Genomic DNA, 16481 nt, shown 5'->3' with positions numbered 1-16481 from the left:
TTTTAATACAGTCTCAGGATCACCAATGACCATCTTTGTAATAGACACACACATAGACACTTGAACTTGTTAATTTGCTTCTTAGTTCTCTCTCCTCAGACCTCCAAGGTGTTCAGTATAGATACAAAGATACATACTTTCTAAGAGCACAATCATGGTCACACATTCTCACGTTAATGAGAATGCAGCTAGCGTGATGCACAACGGAGTTTGAAAGAAATCAATGATTGAAAAGATGACATGGAACAAAATGAGCTCTCCCAGCTCTGAGTCCTCAAATGCCTTTTGTACTCCGAAGACTGGTTTTGGGGAGGTGGGGAGAAAAATCCTCTCTTTGCCAGCATGAGTCAGGGCTGAATAGCAAAGCAGTTTCAGGACTAAGGGGCAGAAGAAGCGTCATGCTGGGCTGGTGGTATCCATGGCAACTCGGGTGCCTGGTGGAGTTAATAACCCTGTTTTTCAGATCTCAGCTGCTCTCCTTTGGTGGGGAGAGGAGGGCTGGGCTTGACTCCTTTTAAAATTTTTATGAATTTCCCAGTTGGTGCATCATGTCAGAGGTGCCAGTCCCTTCCTGTTACATAACTCAGCAGGGGTGACTCGATGGGGTGTGAGAGGCCTGATTGAGACCTGGAGACTGTGAGGGCTTTGGACAGCCTTTGGGGTTCCCTGTGGGACACAGAGCGGTGTTTGTTGCAAGGACAAAAAAATGCGTTCCTTTGCTACATCCCAAAGTCAAGTTTGCCTTGGTGCCATGTCATCTCTTCAACCTATCTTTTCCTCCTGGCATCTGATTCATGGCTGCTGAATGCCCTGCAGTAGTTTAGACTCTGGAGTTGGACAACCTATGTTCAAATCCCAGCTTGACCACTCACAACTTCCTGAGCGTCCCCTTGCCTCAGTCTACCCATCTTTAAAATCATAAGGATGTTGACTGGGTAGGATTATCTGTGTCCTGTGTTAGAACAGTGCCTGGCATATGTTATAATGGTATTACTCTTCCTGCTGCTGGGGAAGTTCACTGAAGGTGAGGCACACTCGGTGGGGTGTGGGTGTGGGTTGTGACTGTAGGTGACACAGTGAGGTGAGTGAGGCTGACACAGGGAGATAAGCTGATGATTCTGTGACTGGAAATATATCAAGCTTGTCAATTCCTCCCCACCTCCATCTCCATCCTGCAAACCTGCCCGTCTTCTAGTCTTCCCATCTTGGCCAATGACACATCCACCCATCCCATTACCAAAGCCAGCACCCTGGTGGTCATCTGTAACTCTTCTCTCTGCCTCCCTTCCCAACCAATCTCCATGCCCTGTTAGCTCTTGGGTTAATTAATTAATTCCTTCAATACATATGGATTGGGCTTCTACTGTGTGTTAGACATTGTTCTAGGCACTTAGATGTATCAGTTAACAGAACAGCCCAAACACCCTTACCTTCATGGAGCTAGAAGGGGGAGACAGAAAATAAACAGAACAAAGAAGTAATTTCTGTAGTATTGTCAATGTCCTCCAGCCAAAGACCACCAGGAACGCACGTGTAGTTGAGCAAGTTGGGTTTATTGCTCATTGTACCAAAGGGGATGCCCCACGGTTCCCCTGGTACTTCACCTCTGTCGCTGCAGCAGTGATAAACTGAGCATGCGCCATTTCAGATGTGTTCCCGGTGGTCCATGGCCAGAGGGCACTGGCAATTTGTTAGAAGATAAGCGTTATAGAAAAAGCAAAGCAAGGTATAAAAGTGGGAGGGAGGTATTCGAGGTCCTGTGGGGGTTGTCTTCAGTATTAATGGATGACCGTGGTAAGCTTCACTGCGAAGGTAAGGTTTGAGCAGAGGTGAAGAGGAGAGGGCACCGCAGGCAGAGGCAGCAGCTAGACAGAAAGCCCTAAGCAGGAAGCGTGCCCTTCCAGGCACAGTGAGGCTGGGGTGGCTGGAGCCGCATGGCTGGTGGGTCACCTGAAATGAGCAGGGAGGTAACAGGCCAGGTGTCCCAAGGCTTGTGAGGACTTTGGCTTTTACACAGAGGTAAATGGGGGAGCGATTGGAGGGAACTGAGCAGAGGCATGGTGTGATCCAACTGACGTGGAACAGAATTGCTTAGCCTGCTGAATTGAGATAAACTGTAGTTGCCAAAAGACCCCTTGGAAAGTTATTGCAGGGAATCCCCCATTTCTCTCCACTTCCCTCCCCCACCATGTTTAAAACAACTCGCCAGTGCCCTTAGAAAGGAATACAACTCCCTAACACAAGTTGTACAATCCTCTAGGCCCACGTTCCTCCCTGGTCTCCTTTCTTTCCTCTCTCCCAGGCACATTTTTGCTCCAGTCACACTGATTTTCTTTGTGTTATAGACCCCATGTTGAAATGGCATAGCCTCCATGAATCCCCAAATCCAGGACTATCCTCCCTGTGAATGTGCTGGCAGCCTCCTGAATGCCCCTCAGTGGTCCCTCACACACTGTGTTTGGAGTTGTTACTCATCCTTTCCCTTCCCCTACCCCAACACACACACGCGCACGCACGAATATACACACGTGCTCGCGCACACACGCACATACACCCCACCCATAACTCCTTACAGGCAGGAACTGTGTCTGTCTTGTTGATGCTGTAAATTCGTGCCCAGCACTGTGCCTGGAGTATTAGATATTCCCTAATTATTTTAAGCAAATGAATGCATACAAGGCTCAGGGCCAGCCTTTATGCACAATTTCTAAATTTTACAAAAAGCCTAGGAGATTTGTAAATTATCCTCATTATACTGAAGATGAAATGGAAGCTGAGAGGCCATGCCCAGGGTCACGGTCATTAACTTCTCCAAGCTGCACTTTCCTTGTTTGTAAAGTTGGGATCACCTTACCAACCTTCAGAGGGGGCTGGAGGAAAGTGCCAGCTGTGCTGGGCACATTGCCACTTGCTTCCGGGTGCTCCCTTCATCCCCCTCACCAGCCCCAGCCCCCCACCTGGCGATACAGAACCCTGGGGACCCAGAATCAGCTGGGGAACATCTTTCCTTCTGAGAGAAGGCTGGTGGCTGGGCTGGGGTGTCTGGACTTACGGGTTCAGAAGCAGCCAGGGCAACAGGTAAAGAAGCCGGGAGAAGCAGCAAGAGGCCCTGATCCTAGCAGGATGTGGGTCAAGAAGCCCATCAGGCCTACTAGGGATACAGTCACATTTATGGGGAACAGTGGAGTGCTGTTGAGTTTGGAGCACAGCTCCCCAACCTGAGGCCCACAGGGCTGGCCAGCTGGGCTCCAATTGCATCTCTGGACCCATGAACTCCTGTGACTATTGTGAAGCCCCAGGGAGGCTGGATAGGAATACTGAAGAATTCAGTCCAGCTGGTCCCCACCTTGCTTATACTCCATTTGACGTCCTAAAATACTGCCTCTGCAGCCAAAGCTCCCAGAAGCTCAGGTGGACATTCTGCCTGCATCTTTCCCCATGCCCTTTACTCACCTTGGCAAACCCCTTCCCCACACTGTTCCACTCTAATGATAATAGCCCACCTTACATATGAAAAGGACTTTTGTATTTAAAACCCTACTCATCCTATAAGGCCTGGCTCAAATTTGACCTCTTCCTGGAATCTCTTTCTAGTTTCTCCTTCCTCTCCACCCAGGGGATTCATTGTTTTTTTTCTGTGCATGCCCATAGACTCTTGTTTGTACTCTTTAGCACTTAATTCACTCTGTTCACTCAGCAGGTAAAGTCAATGGGTAAAACAGCCTGCGGGGGAGGCAATAGGGAGTACGAGGGACTAGGACAAACTGGGGAGCACATGCCCCACCCCAGAGCAGCAGCCAGTTCTCTTCTCAGTTCTCAGTGACTGTCACCACATGGAATATGGGCTCAGTACTGCCACATCTAATACACTTTGAAACTTGACATTGGGATTAACAGATACACACTACTGTATATAAAATAGATAAATAACAAGGACCTACTGTATAACACAGGGAACTACATTCAAGAACTTGTAATAACTTATAATGGAAAAGAATCTGAAAAAGAATATATATATATATGTATCTGAATCACTTTGCTGTACACCCGAATCACTGCAAATCAACTGTACTTAAAATAAAACAAAATTAAAAAAAAAAAGAAACTTGGCATTGACTGTGAAATGTCCTGTCTCTTCAATATTGGCAACAAATCCAATGTAGCCAAAAATATCATGCAAGACAGACAAAATATGGATGGGGCCAAACTAGTTTGTGACTTTTTTTTTCATTTTTATCTTACCTAAGATGGTAAGCAACTTGAGGGTGAGTCAAACAGGTAGAGCAGACGTTGAAAACTGTGACTTAGTCCTCTTTGGGAAAGTTCTACTACCCAGGAGTATCTGATAAGCTATGTCTCATCCTAGTACTACCAGGTCACTTTCTACAAGGGGCCCATGTGGGACTTAAGGAAGCCAGTGCCTGAAATGTCCCTGTGACCTCCTAGCCATAACTGGTATCTTAGCTCAGTGCCTGGTACACAGTAGGTGCCTAATAAATGTTTGTGGAGTGGATGCATATTATATGGGCATTCACTTATTCAAAGCAGCAGGGAGATTGGTGTTCTAATATGGAGTATAGGAGAACTGGGTCAAAATTTTGGTTTCTCCATTTTCGGGATGTGAAGTTGGGCAAGTTATTTAACTTCTTAATTCTGTTTCATGGTCTGGAAAGAGATAATGTAAAGTCTTGGCACAGAGTAGACAATAACAGCTTTTAAAACAGGGATTTTATGAGAACATTACATGCCCCTAGCCACAGTGTTTGGCTCATGGGCAAGTGTAACCCAAGCAGTGCCATTCAGAATCATGGCAGAATCTTTTGCTGGGATTTTTGCTGGAAATACTGGCAAAGAAAAATTCTCCTTCCTGGGGACACCAAACTGGCATGATGTAGGCTTGGAACTGGAACTGCTGGGACCCATCCTTGAGGCACATGAAGATAGCCCACGTGGGAAAAGAGTGGGTATGGAAGAAAGCAGAGTGTAAATAAAGAAACTCATGTCTGGCAATATTTTTTGGACATTTAGATGCAGCTGTGCCTGAAGCTGGACCACTATGCAGCTTCTCAGTCACAGGGTTCACTAGGCCTCCTTTTTTGCTCATACTAAGTTCAGCTGGGCTTCTGTCATCTGCCCTCAAGAGTCCTGACCAATATAATCCTCTCTAAGTGAGAAAGGGGACCTGAGGAAAACAATGAGTTATTTCTAAATGTATGTGCTTGGTGGGGATTTGGACAAGTGACTTCTGTGTCAATCAGAGGTCTACATTTGCACAGCTGATAATATACAGGTGGAACACAGTGGTTTCCAAAGGGGTCCGATTTGTTCATGTGGAAGGTTAACTTATGATGGTCCAGCCTTCCTGATCAGAACAAGGGCAGATGCCATGGAAATGGTGTGTTTGTGTGAGCCTGGGGCAAAATTGTTTTTATAGATTCCTGACTCCAAGACCTTAGGAAGCAGGAGGGTCTCTCTTTTACAAGATTCATATCAAAACCAGAAATGACAAAGGAGTTATGATGATGCTTCAACAAGGTTTGGCAACCAGCTGCTGCCCTGGCTTCTCAGATCGCCCTGAAAGACAGGATCCAAGGTGAAGAGGCATTCTTGTCTGTCCTTAGTTGCTCTGATTCCTGATCAACATGCAGGGTTTCATGAGCCGTGACTCCAAGTCAGCCACCAAGGCACAACAGCCATAACCCTTGCCTCCAGCGCCCTGGTGTAGTCTGGTAGCATCTCACAGGCATTTTTGAACCATCCTCAGGTGTCCCTACCCTTGGGTCTCCTCCACACTACCCTGTGCTCTGCCGAAGGGAGCTAGAATAAGCTCTTGTTTTCCCAACCCCCTGGAGCAAGGCTGACACGGTGTGCTGCCACAGAAGAATTGGGTTGGGTGGGGGTGGAGAGGGTGCAGGGAGAAAGGAAGGACTGTGTGTGAAATCCCTCCCTCCCAAAGAGGACTTGGAAGAAAGCCTGTGTTTCAGGCTTATTTTGACAGTTCCAGGCCAGGAGTCATAGGACTATAGCTGGAGAAAGCACAAGAAACACCTTTTGTGTTATCCCATCAAAATATTTCAGGGAGCCAGGTTGTTGGGGCAAGTTGTGTGCCATCGCTGACATCAAACGAGAAAAAGAAATAACTGGTCTGGCCCAGGTGCTGAAGCTCTCATCACAGGGAGGAAAATGAACATTTCCCAAGCCCCAGTGATAACAGCAAAAAATATTTACTGAGTGCTTTGCATGTGCCAGGTGCTGAGCTAAACACCTAATGGGCATGAAACCAACGATTACTCTGCTCATCTTCTGAGGCAGGCTACTCTTTATAACCCATTTAAAAGATGAGGCAGTGAAGGGACTTCCCTGGTGGTCCAGGGGTAAAGAATCCACCTTACAATGCAGGGGACGCCGGTTCAATCCCTGGTCAGGGACTGGGATCCAACATGGTGTGGGGCAACTAGGCCCACGCGCCACAACTACTGAGCTTTTGCGCCTCAACTAGAGAGCTCACATGCCGCAAACCACAGAGCCCGCTCACTCTGGAACCTGTGTGTGACAACTACAGAGCCCCCTGACCTGGAGCCTGCACACCACAACTAGAGGGAAGCCCGCGCGCCACAGCTAGAGGAAAGCCCGCGCGCCACAACAAAAGATCCTGCATGCCTCGATGAAGATCCCACGTGCTGCAACTAAGACACGATGCAGCCAAGAAAAAAAAAATGAGGCAGTGGAGACTCAGAGGGGCCAGGTGATGTGCTCAAGGTTCATCGAAGTAAGTGGTGGAGGTGGGATTTGAACCAGATTGCCTGGCCCAGAGCCCACGATCTTACTCGAAATGCTGAGATGTTCTGACTGGAAGGAGTGGGGGGTCCCTCCTCCAACTCCCAGGCTTGTGCTGGGTGAGTTGCACTCATTGCCTCATTTAAGCTTCACAACATCCCTGAGGTATAGGGATTATTAGCTCTGTCTTAGAGATGAGGAAACTGAGGCCTAGGGATGCTCAAGATCACATCATCTGTAAACAGCAGAGTCAAGGTACCCAGATGAGTTTTGCACTGGCTTCTATCAAACTTGGAAGGCTGAAAGGACCAGCTGTTCTGTCAGAGCTGAATTCAATACAGAGACAAGCAGGAAGTCTGTATCTTTTCTATTTCTTTCTGTCTTCAATCCTTTTTCTTTTTTTATTGAAGTATAGTTGATTTTCAGTATTGTGTTAGTTTCAGGTATAAAGCAAAGTGATTTGGTTATACATATATATGTATATAGCTATATTCTTTTTTTCTGTTCTTTTCCATTGTACTTTATTACAAGATATTGAATATAGCTTCTCATGCTATACAGTAAATCCCTGTTATTTGATCCCTTTTCTGAAATGTAGAAAAATATAACAGGTTCTCCTTTCAGGCCACGGTGCTCAGAGGAGGGCATTCTCTCAGTTGGGCTACTTTGCTTGCCAGCAAGAGTAACAGACTTGGGCTAGACTGAATTAAAAGGGAGTCACTGGAAGGATATGTGCTTTACTGTTATTCATTGTAAAGCTATTTATTGAGCACCTAATATGCACCTGGCACTATTCTAGGTATTGGGATACTTCATAGAGAAACAAAGATCCTTGAGATTATAGAATTAGTCTCTTGTTGGGGAAGGGTTGGTAGGCAAACAGACAGTAAATAATAAAGAAAAATAAGTTATAGGATATATGGGAAGTGATAGGTTATATGGAACAAATGAGAGTAGAGCAAGCAAAGGGGTCAAGAGTGTCCAAGGTGTCACTTTTAATTAGGGTGGTCAGGGGAGGCCACATGGAGGAAGGGAGACTTGAGGTAGGTGAGGGGTTAGCCGTGCCTGCCAAAGCTCCCAAAGACAGAGAAGTGCCTGGGCGATTCAGGGCAGCAAACAGGGCCGGGTGCTGGAGCAGAGTGACTTAGGAGGACAGTGGTCAGAGAGGAAGTTGGAGAGGAAAAAAGCGGCCCCAGATCATGTGGGTTCTTGTTGGCCACGGCAGGGTCTTTGGAATTGACTCTGAGTTCAGCGGCAAGCCTGGAGAGTCTGAACAGAGGAGAGATATGCTCTGATTTTCATTTTGGAAGACACACTCTGGCTGTTGGGGGAGGAGACTATAGAAGCAAGGATGCTGATTATGAGGCAGTAGCAGCAAATCCTGAAAGAGGTGATGGTGGCCAGGAGGTGGTGAGAAGCTGGATTCTGAGTATACTTTGAAGGGAGAGCCGGCAAGAGGTCCTCACATGCTGCACATGGAATGTGAGAGAAAGACAGGAGTCAGAGATGACTCCAAGGTTTTCAGCCTGAGTAAGTGGAAGAATGGGGTTGCCATCCAATGAGATGAGAAGGCTGTGTCTAGAGCAGGGTTAGGGGAGGATCAGGAGTTAGACTGGATTTTGGGGTGCCTGTTAAATATTTAAGTGGAGGTGACAAATAGCAGTTGGGTGTGTGAGTGGGATTGGAGAGAGAAGTCTGGGCAGGAGATATAAATAGTTCACAGAATCCAAGGTAATTCTGAAAGAAAAACCTTCAGAAAAGACAGGAACTATGGCAAGTTCTCAGTAGCAGGAATATCAGGGATTTTCCCTAAAGGAAAATCAAGGTGATCTGAACATGTAAATGGAAATGATACGGGACACAAGGAATAACCATTGACCACTGCTGGGACATGTGTGGGCATATCTGGCATTTCTTTCCAAGTCTTCCTGCTCCTGTCAAATGAAAGTAAGTGATGTTGCTGATAGCGGGCTTTCCCATCTGCTCAGAAAAGTCTCCATGTCTGGGGGAAGAGTGATGGAATGTTTAAGCTATCTTATTAAACACTGTTTATCTCCTAAAAGCAGTCAGCAGCACGTTTAATCAAAGTCAGAGCAGATGTGATTTGCAACCTCCAAAAGTCACTTTTCATTCTGCTTTCTCTCCCTCAGAGAAACAACCCCTCATCCTCACCCTGAATCCTGGAGGAAAACGATGCACTAATAACAGGGGCATCCAAGTCCTGGGCAATGGATTGGAAGGGTCCACCCCGCACCCACCCCTGACAACTCTACCTCTTCTCCCAGTCTCCCAGTTCTTTGGAAATGGAAGGGAAGGGGAAACCAAAGTACAAGTTCAAAAAAGTCTATAGTTATCTTATTCCTACTCTGATGGGAAGGAGGAAATTCAAACCACAGAAGAATCAAATCACTGTTCTTCCCATCTTGGGGCTTCCCACTGAAGAGTAACCCATGTTGGATGAACAGGTCCCATGTTCCTTTCTACTATTGAAGAAAAGTAGTCAATGAGTCTATGCCTCTGTGTCTTTCATTTCTGCCCACAAACATCTTAGGAAATAAACTTTATCCTGATGTTATGGGCTGAATTGTGTCTCCCACCCCCATTCATATGTTGAAGTCCTAACCCCCAGTCCCTCAGAATGTGAACGTATTTGAAGATAGGGTCTATAAAGGGGTGAATAAGTTAAAATGAGCTCATTAAGGTGGCTAATTCCCACCCTAATTCTGATATGACTGATGTCCTTATAGGAAGGGGAAATTTGGACACAGATATGCACAGAGAGAAGACACAGGGAAAAGACAGCCATCTACAAGACAAGGAGAGAGATCTCAGAGGAAACCATCCTGCCTACACCTTGATCTCAAACTTCTAGTATCCAGAATTATGAGAAAATACATTGCTGTTGTTGAAGCCACCTGGAGTTGTAGTACTTTGTTATGGCAGCCTGAGCAAACAAATATACCTGATTTAAGGGTTAAAGACTCTTTCAAGCAAACTCTAAATTTAACTGTTTTGCCTTTTCTTGAGAGATGATCAGGAAGGCCAAATATTTCCAATGTAGCCCTAAAATGAAAGACACCTCATATCCAGTTGTGTTGGAAAGGAAAGCAAGGAAGGGCAAGGAATTATTAGGAAACATTTGTGACTTACTGTTTAGACAGTGTTTTCAAGATAATTTTGTCTGAATAGCCTAACCGAGGGAAATATTTATAGATATTCTCCAAGTGGGCAAACCCGTGGGCATCTTTGGCAGTGCTTGGACATCTTTGCAGCTCCACGGTAATGTTCCATTTTCTTCCAACCGTCATCTCATCTACTTTTCTTTAAGAAATGTTTGCTGAGGGAGAAAAAAAATCTTCCTCCTGGAACTAAACGATTTAGTGTTTGGGATGCAGGCCAATTAAATGTGACCCTAGGAACATATTTAACCTTGAAAATGCTATCTTTTCAAACAGAATGCAGCCCTAAGTCAAGAGGGTGACTTACTGCCCCCAGAAATACTGCACTGGTCTATACCCTGTTCATTCACTCAACAAATATTTATTGAGTTGCTTAGCATGTACCAGGCTCTGTGTCAGGTGAGCAATAGTCAATGCCAACCAATGGGGAGTCTACAGGGAAAAGCAGATGACTAAATGGACAATTATAACCCTGTGTGATGGTGCTACAAGGTGGTCACAGGGTCTGGATGATTAGGTAAGAATTTTGGAGGAAGTGATGTCTCAGCTGACCTTAAGGACTGGTAGGAATTAGCTGGTTTAGAGGGACGAGGAGAGCTCGGCAGACAGAGCTGTGCAAACAAGCAGGCTGGTTCAGAGAACTCAAAGTGGAGCCCTGTGGCCGAGCGTGCAATCCCATTCTGGATGCCTGGTGGGGAGAATTTCTGTGTTCAAGGTCAAGTCTGAATGTCTAGTAAGAAACCTCTTGTATCTAAGGGAATGGCTGAGGCATTTATTTTCCTTTCTTCTAATTTTTAATAGTCTTTCTGCCCTCCAGTCATTTTTCTGTGTTGAGCCCAAGGTTCTACGCTGCTTTCACTGCACTTTCGTACTTTGGGTACAAATGGTTTCAAGTCACCAAGCAGTATCAATAACTGAGTCTATCTCAGAAAGAAATAATTTTCCAAGATGAATTTGAGCTTCATTTTTTTTTTAATTTTTATTTATTTATTTATTTTTGGCTGTGTTGGGTCTTCATTTCTGTGCGAGGGCTTTCTCTAGTTGTGGCAAGTGGGGGCCACTCTTCATCGCGGTGCGCGGGCCTCTCACTATCGCGGCCTCTCTTGTTGCAGAGCACAAGCTCCAGACGCGCAGGCTCAGTAGTTGTGGCTCACGGGCCTAGTTGCTCCGCGGCATGATGGGATCTTCCCAGACCAGGGCTCGAACCCGTGTCCCCTGCATTGGCAGGCAGATTCTCAACCACTGCGCCACCGGGGAAGCCCTGAGCTTCATTTTTGTTGTCTCCTGTTCATCTTTCACCTTGTAAGATTCTTAAATAAGAATTTTCCTTACCAAGAAATAGCCTGTGGTTAAGAATTCTCATCATTTTCCTTCTTCTTTTCTGTGCCTGAGGCAGTTTCCTATGAAAGTGTGTGCACAAAGGAAAACGGACATTTCCTACCTAACTCAGAGGCTGTGGGTTTTATTCCTAACATTCAAAAAGAACCACGCACAGCAGGGTTCCCGAGGCTCCAAAAGCATCCAAGGGTAGAGGTACCCTGTGTTAATATTAATAGGCCGAGTTGGCTCTCTAGAGGAATTTTCAAAGGGCTCATTTTCCTGCCTCCTTTTTCCTCCCTAGCCCGCACTGATTTTTTTTTTTTAAGTTTGGACTGCTTAAATCAAATATAGAAAAAGCAAATTCGTCTCTGGGAGGACAGTAATGTTTCAAGTCCTCCTGGATTGGTGTTGCCACCAGGGCAAGTTTCAGCATTTCTTTTCCCTGCTCCTTCTCTGTGGAAAGAGTCTGTGTGTGAAAGGGCATGTGGACCCAGAAAGTCAGACTGTGCCTTTCAAGAGGAGGCAGGGCTTTTCCCCAGATCATCCTCTCGCAGTGTGGAAGGCAAGGGCTACTCCCACTCTTGATGCTTAGATTTGATGTGGAAGGTCTTTCAGAAATATGAGCATATTCACCATTGAGGCCCTAAAGATTGTGAGAATGCTGTTTGAATTCTTTACATTCTGATTCTCCTAAGTTATTTAAGGCCAGAGTATAGCTTATGTAATGTGGTGAAATAAATCACAGAGGAACCAAAAATTTGTAGAGAAAATTCAGAGTGTATTCAGAAAAGTTGAAAGATTATTACAGGGCACGGTTCTTGAGAGACATCCAGTTCGAACCAGATTGTCTGTACTTCCTGGAAGGTAAGCTCAGAAATTCATCAAATAGTCATTCAATAAATATTTATGAAAATACGGGGGTGAAAGTTGACAGTAGGGTTAAGGGACAGCAACAGACAGCCTGGTTAGAGGGCAGAGTTTGTGTTGGACACGAGCTCGCAAGAGGTTGTTACCCCTTCTTTCCCCCACGGTGCCTCCCTCACTCCACCCTTTGTGGGCAGGGTCTTTGACTTTGCTATCTCTTATTGTGACGTGTCTTTAGCCTGTCCTTGCCCCGGGGTGGGAGGCATGAATCCTTGCGCATAGCCACTGCTTCACAGCGACTTGATCTAAGACTGGCTGGTCTCAGTGGCCTGTGGGCCCTCCACGGGCTTCATGCCAGTGCTAGGCCGACTCTACTGCCCGGGTCCCCACAGCAAGTCCCAAACTGCTAGGAATCAGACTGCATGCTTTTGGCCATCTCTTTGTCCAACATGCGCTGTTACTTAATAATTACTCAGTAATAAAAGCAACTCATTTTGTAAAGGGATATATAGGTTGACTTTAAAAAAGACATTTCAGATCACATATTCATATTATAGATGCAAATCAGCATCAGTTGACATAAACATGTGATACCACTCTAAAATAAATGCATAACTGTTAAATGATGTTTTCCAAGTACCATGTAAAATCTCTGGTGATACATTTATCCCACCTCAGGAAAGCATCAGGTTAGACCCATTTTTTGCTGGAAAGGGGAGAATCTCAGAACCTCAGAGCCAGAAGAGGCTTTAGGAAGTATCTAGGCAGTGGTGTGTAAGCCTTTTCATTTTGTTCCACCACTGATGCCCTTTTATCTTCCCTGCCCTTTATTTTATTTTATTTTTTTTAAGAAAGATATTTATTTTACTTTTCTTTTTTAAAAGGAATTCCTTTATTTTTGTTATTTTATTTATTTATTTTTGGCTGTGTTGGGTCTTCGTTTCTGTGCGAGGGCTTTCTCCAGTTGCGGCAAGCGGGGGCCACTCTTCATCGCGGTGTGCGGGCCTCTCACTATCGCGGCCTCTCCCGTTGCGGAGCACAAGCTCCAGACGCGCAGGCTCAGCAGTTGTGGCTCACGGGCCCAGACGCTCCACGGCATGTGGGATCCCCCCAGACCAGGGCTCGAACCCGTGTCCCCTGCACTGGCAGGCAGACTCTAAACCACTGTGCCACCAGGGAAGCCCCCTGCCCTTTATTTTTTAAGCCGGAAGTATTACATAAAACAGTAGAAAGCAGGGTTGCTCTGGCTGAACCCTTTCATGGACTCTTCCTTGTTCCCTGGGGAAACCAAGTCTCCCCAGAAACCCAATCTGGAAACTTCTCCCCAAGTCCCTTCCTCCCTTGGTACCCTACCTGCCCCTTCCACAGAGAAGCAGTGTGTGTGTCCCCTGCCAGCCCCATCAGCAGCCCGGGGGAGGCACAAGCATGTCATAGGCCAAGCAGTGGGGTGGCCTGCAGAGAGCCTACTTTGCTGTGTGACACCAGTGCACCCCAACATTGGATAGCACCCCAGGCCTTCATCAAACCTTGACTGCTGTGTGTGAGAAGCCTGCAAATAACACCCCAGGAGCTGCCAGCATCCTTTCAGAGGCCCATCAGCCTGAGCCTCGGTTCTCTTTGATGCCTAGCACTGGGGAGGCTTTAAAGAGTGGGCAGCTGCCTTTCTCTGCATGTGCATTCAGCCCTCTCTCCATCTTACCCTCCCTGTGGTCTCCCTGACACTCCTTTCCTGAATATCATTTCTTTCACTTTTTCCAGCAGACAAAAGCTTAATGCAGAGTTCATTCTGTGAGCCTGACCTTTTTTTTTCTCTTTTTTTAAAATTTTGTTCTCATAGAATTTTTATTTATTTATTTATTTATTTATTTAATTTTGGCTGTGTTGGGTCTTCGTTTCTGTACGAGGGCTCTCTGCAGTTGCAGCAAGTGGGGGCCACTCTTCATCGCGGTGCGCGGGCCTCTCACTATCGCGGCCTGTCTTGTTGCGGAGCACAGGCTCCAGGCGCGCAGGCTCAGTAGTTGTGGCTCACGGGCTTAGTTGCTCCGTGGCATGTGGGATCCTCCCAGACCAGGGCTCGAACCCGTGTCCCCTGCATTGGCAGGCAGACTCTCAACCACTGCGCCACCAGGGAAGCCCCTGTGAGCCTGACCTTTTGCTTCCCCACTAGGCTGGCGCAAATGCCACCTGCAAAAATGTAAATCTCAGCTGGGCCGAGTACAGTTTCTGCTGTGCCTTTCCAAGCTCCTGCTTCCCTGTGGATCACCATCCAGCTGTGTGTGGAGGGTTCGGAGCACATAAGGCCTTGGAGAGTCCACCGGTTGGGCTGATTTTCATCACCTGGGCTAAGACTTTAGAGGCAAACCTAGTCTCATCCAGTGGGAAGTGAGACTCCAGTTCCAGTCCTGACATTTCCTGTCGTGACACGTACAGTCCTGACACTTGTAACCTCAAGTTGACCTCCATTGTAATATAGACAGAAACAATTGCTCTTGTCAAGCTCACAGGGTGGCGGTGAGGACCAAATGGGGCAGGAGCCTTGTTCACCCGAAATGTTCTAACAGTGAGGGCATTCTTTTTGTTAGGCACCTGCAAGCCCTTTCCAAGAGGGTCGAGCAGTTTCCTTAGAGAAAATATGTTGAAAATTGGCTGAATTCTCCCCTCTCTCCAGACCAGCAATTGTGGAGGTGGTAGGGAGAGTCATTTTTATGCAAATTTCATCCTGATTAGATGCAAAAAAAAAAAAGAGTAATGATTGTTGACTGGTTTTTGAGGGTTCATTTTCATCCGAGGGTTTTGTTTGCGTATTACATGCATACAGTGTGATTTACATCATCGGCCTCACCCTGTCTTATGTGCCTTAATGTAATTGTCTGTTCAGATCCACTGATGGTGAAAATTGCATTTGTCCTTATCAGCGGAGATGTTCTAAAAATAAGAAGTTCAAAGAAGGCCGAGGCTTTAATACAGGGAAAGTGTGTTTATTTTCTTGGCTCCTTTGAAATAGTCGGATCCCCTGGAATAGGATAATCTCTTTGCGGAACACCAAAATGGATGGCTCACGGTAAACCCTTATCAGGGAAGTTGCTAAAAAAGTGGCCTGATTCAGAGCTTCTCTGCTAGTTCAGCAGTGTTCTTGGGTAACCTTGGAAAATCTGCGAATGTTCCGAGAAATCCACAATGTGTGCCTTGGTTTGAATGCAAAGGCAACTCCAAACTCTTCCTTTATCGGGATGCTTGCGGTTGGGAACGTCCCTCAGCTGGGGGGACACATAGGAAGGCATGAAGTTTAGATGTGGGGGAGGGGAGTGGAATCGGTTCCCTTATTAAAGTCCATACTTACAGGGTTCTTAGCATTTATTTGCTGACTTAGTACCAAATGTTTGGAGACATTGTCTCTTCCAATATTATTTACTTTCATTAGGCTGTAGGACTGTAGCTTCACGTGGAGTTTTAGACTATCAGATAAGCGTAGGTTTGCCAGGTTACATAAAATAAAAACAATAGCCAACATTCATTGTGTACCATGTGCCAGGCACTGTGCTAAGGGCTTAGCATGGATCATCTCATTTAATTGTCACAAGAACTCTTGGAGGTAGGTTCCATTGTTATTATCCCTTGTGGTTGGAAGCAGATAAGTAACTTTACCCCAGGTGACACAGCTGGTAATTGGGAAGCTGGGATTTGAACCCAGGTGTGCTGGCTTCTGTAGCAGTGTTCTTACTTACAACGTCAGGGCCTCCCAAGCACATCAGACTTGCTTAGGGAAGCTTTTGAAATACAGTGAAATGATTCTGACATGTCACTGGAGGTGGAGCCCACGGATGTGTGCTCTAAGATGGTCATGCTCAGCTTTGGGTTAAGAACCACGCCCCAAGCCAGTCGGGCTGGCTTTGCACAAGCTGGTCTGGCTCCCAGAATAACGTGGGGACATTTGTTATAAATGCAGGTTCCCAGGCCCCACTTCAGAGCTCCGGAATCAGAATTGCCCCCAAAACACCTGGGAAGCTGATTTTAAGAAAGCTCTTGTCCCGAGCACTTACCCAAGGACTGTGTGGAAAGGCGCTCGTAGGAATGTATTGAATAAGCTGGATGATTCATATGGAAGGTCCTTGTTGTGATTTGTTGTGAAGAGTGCTTGGGCTGAAGTCCTGGTCCTGTCCTGCTCTGCCCTCACCCTCTGGGCAGCCTCTGACAAGTCATGTCTTCTCTCCAGACATCGATTTTCCGATGTGAAATGGAGAGTGGCCAAAGTGATGCTTTCTGACTCTCACATTTTTGCATAGCATTAATATTCACTAAGCCCACTGTTATTAAAAAAAACAAGGCTGCAGGCTTTGGTTC

The sequence above is a fragment of the Balaenoptera acutorostrata genome, chromosome 19 (genome assembly GCF_949987535.1).
Source record: "Balaenoptera acutorostrata chromosome 19, mBalAcu1.1, whole genome shotgun sequence".
NCBI classification, from domain to species: domain Eukaryota; kingdom Metazoa; phylum Chordata; class Mammalia; order Artiodactyla; family Balaenopteridae; genus Balaenoptera; species Balaenoptera acutorostrata.
Note: the sequence above shows the minus strand (reverse complement) of the source record.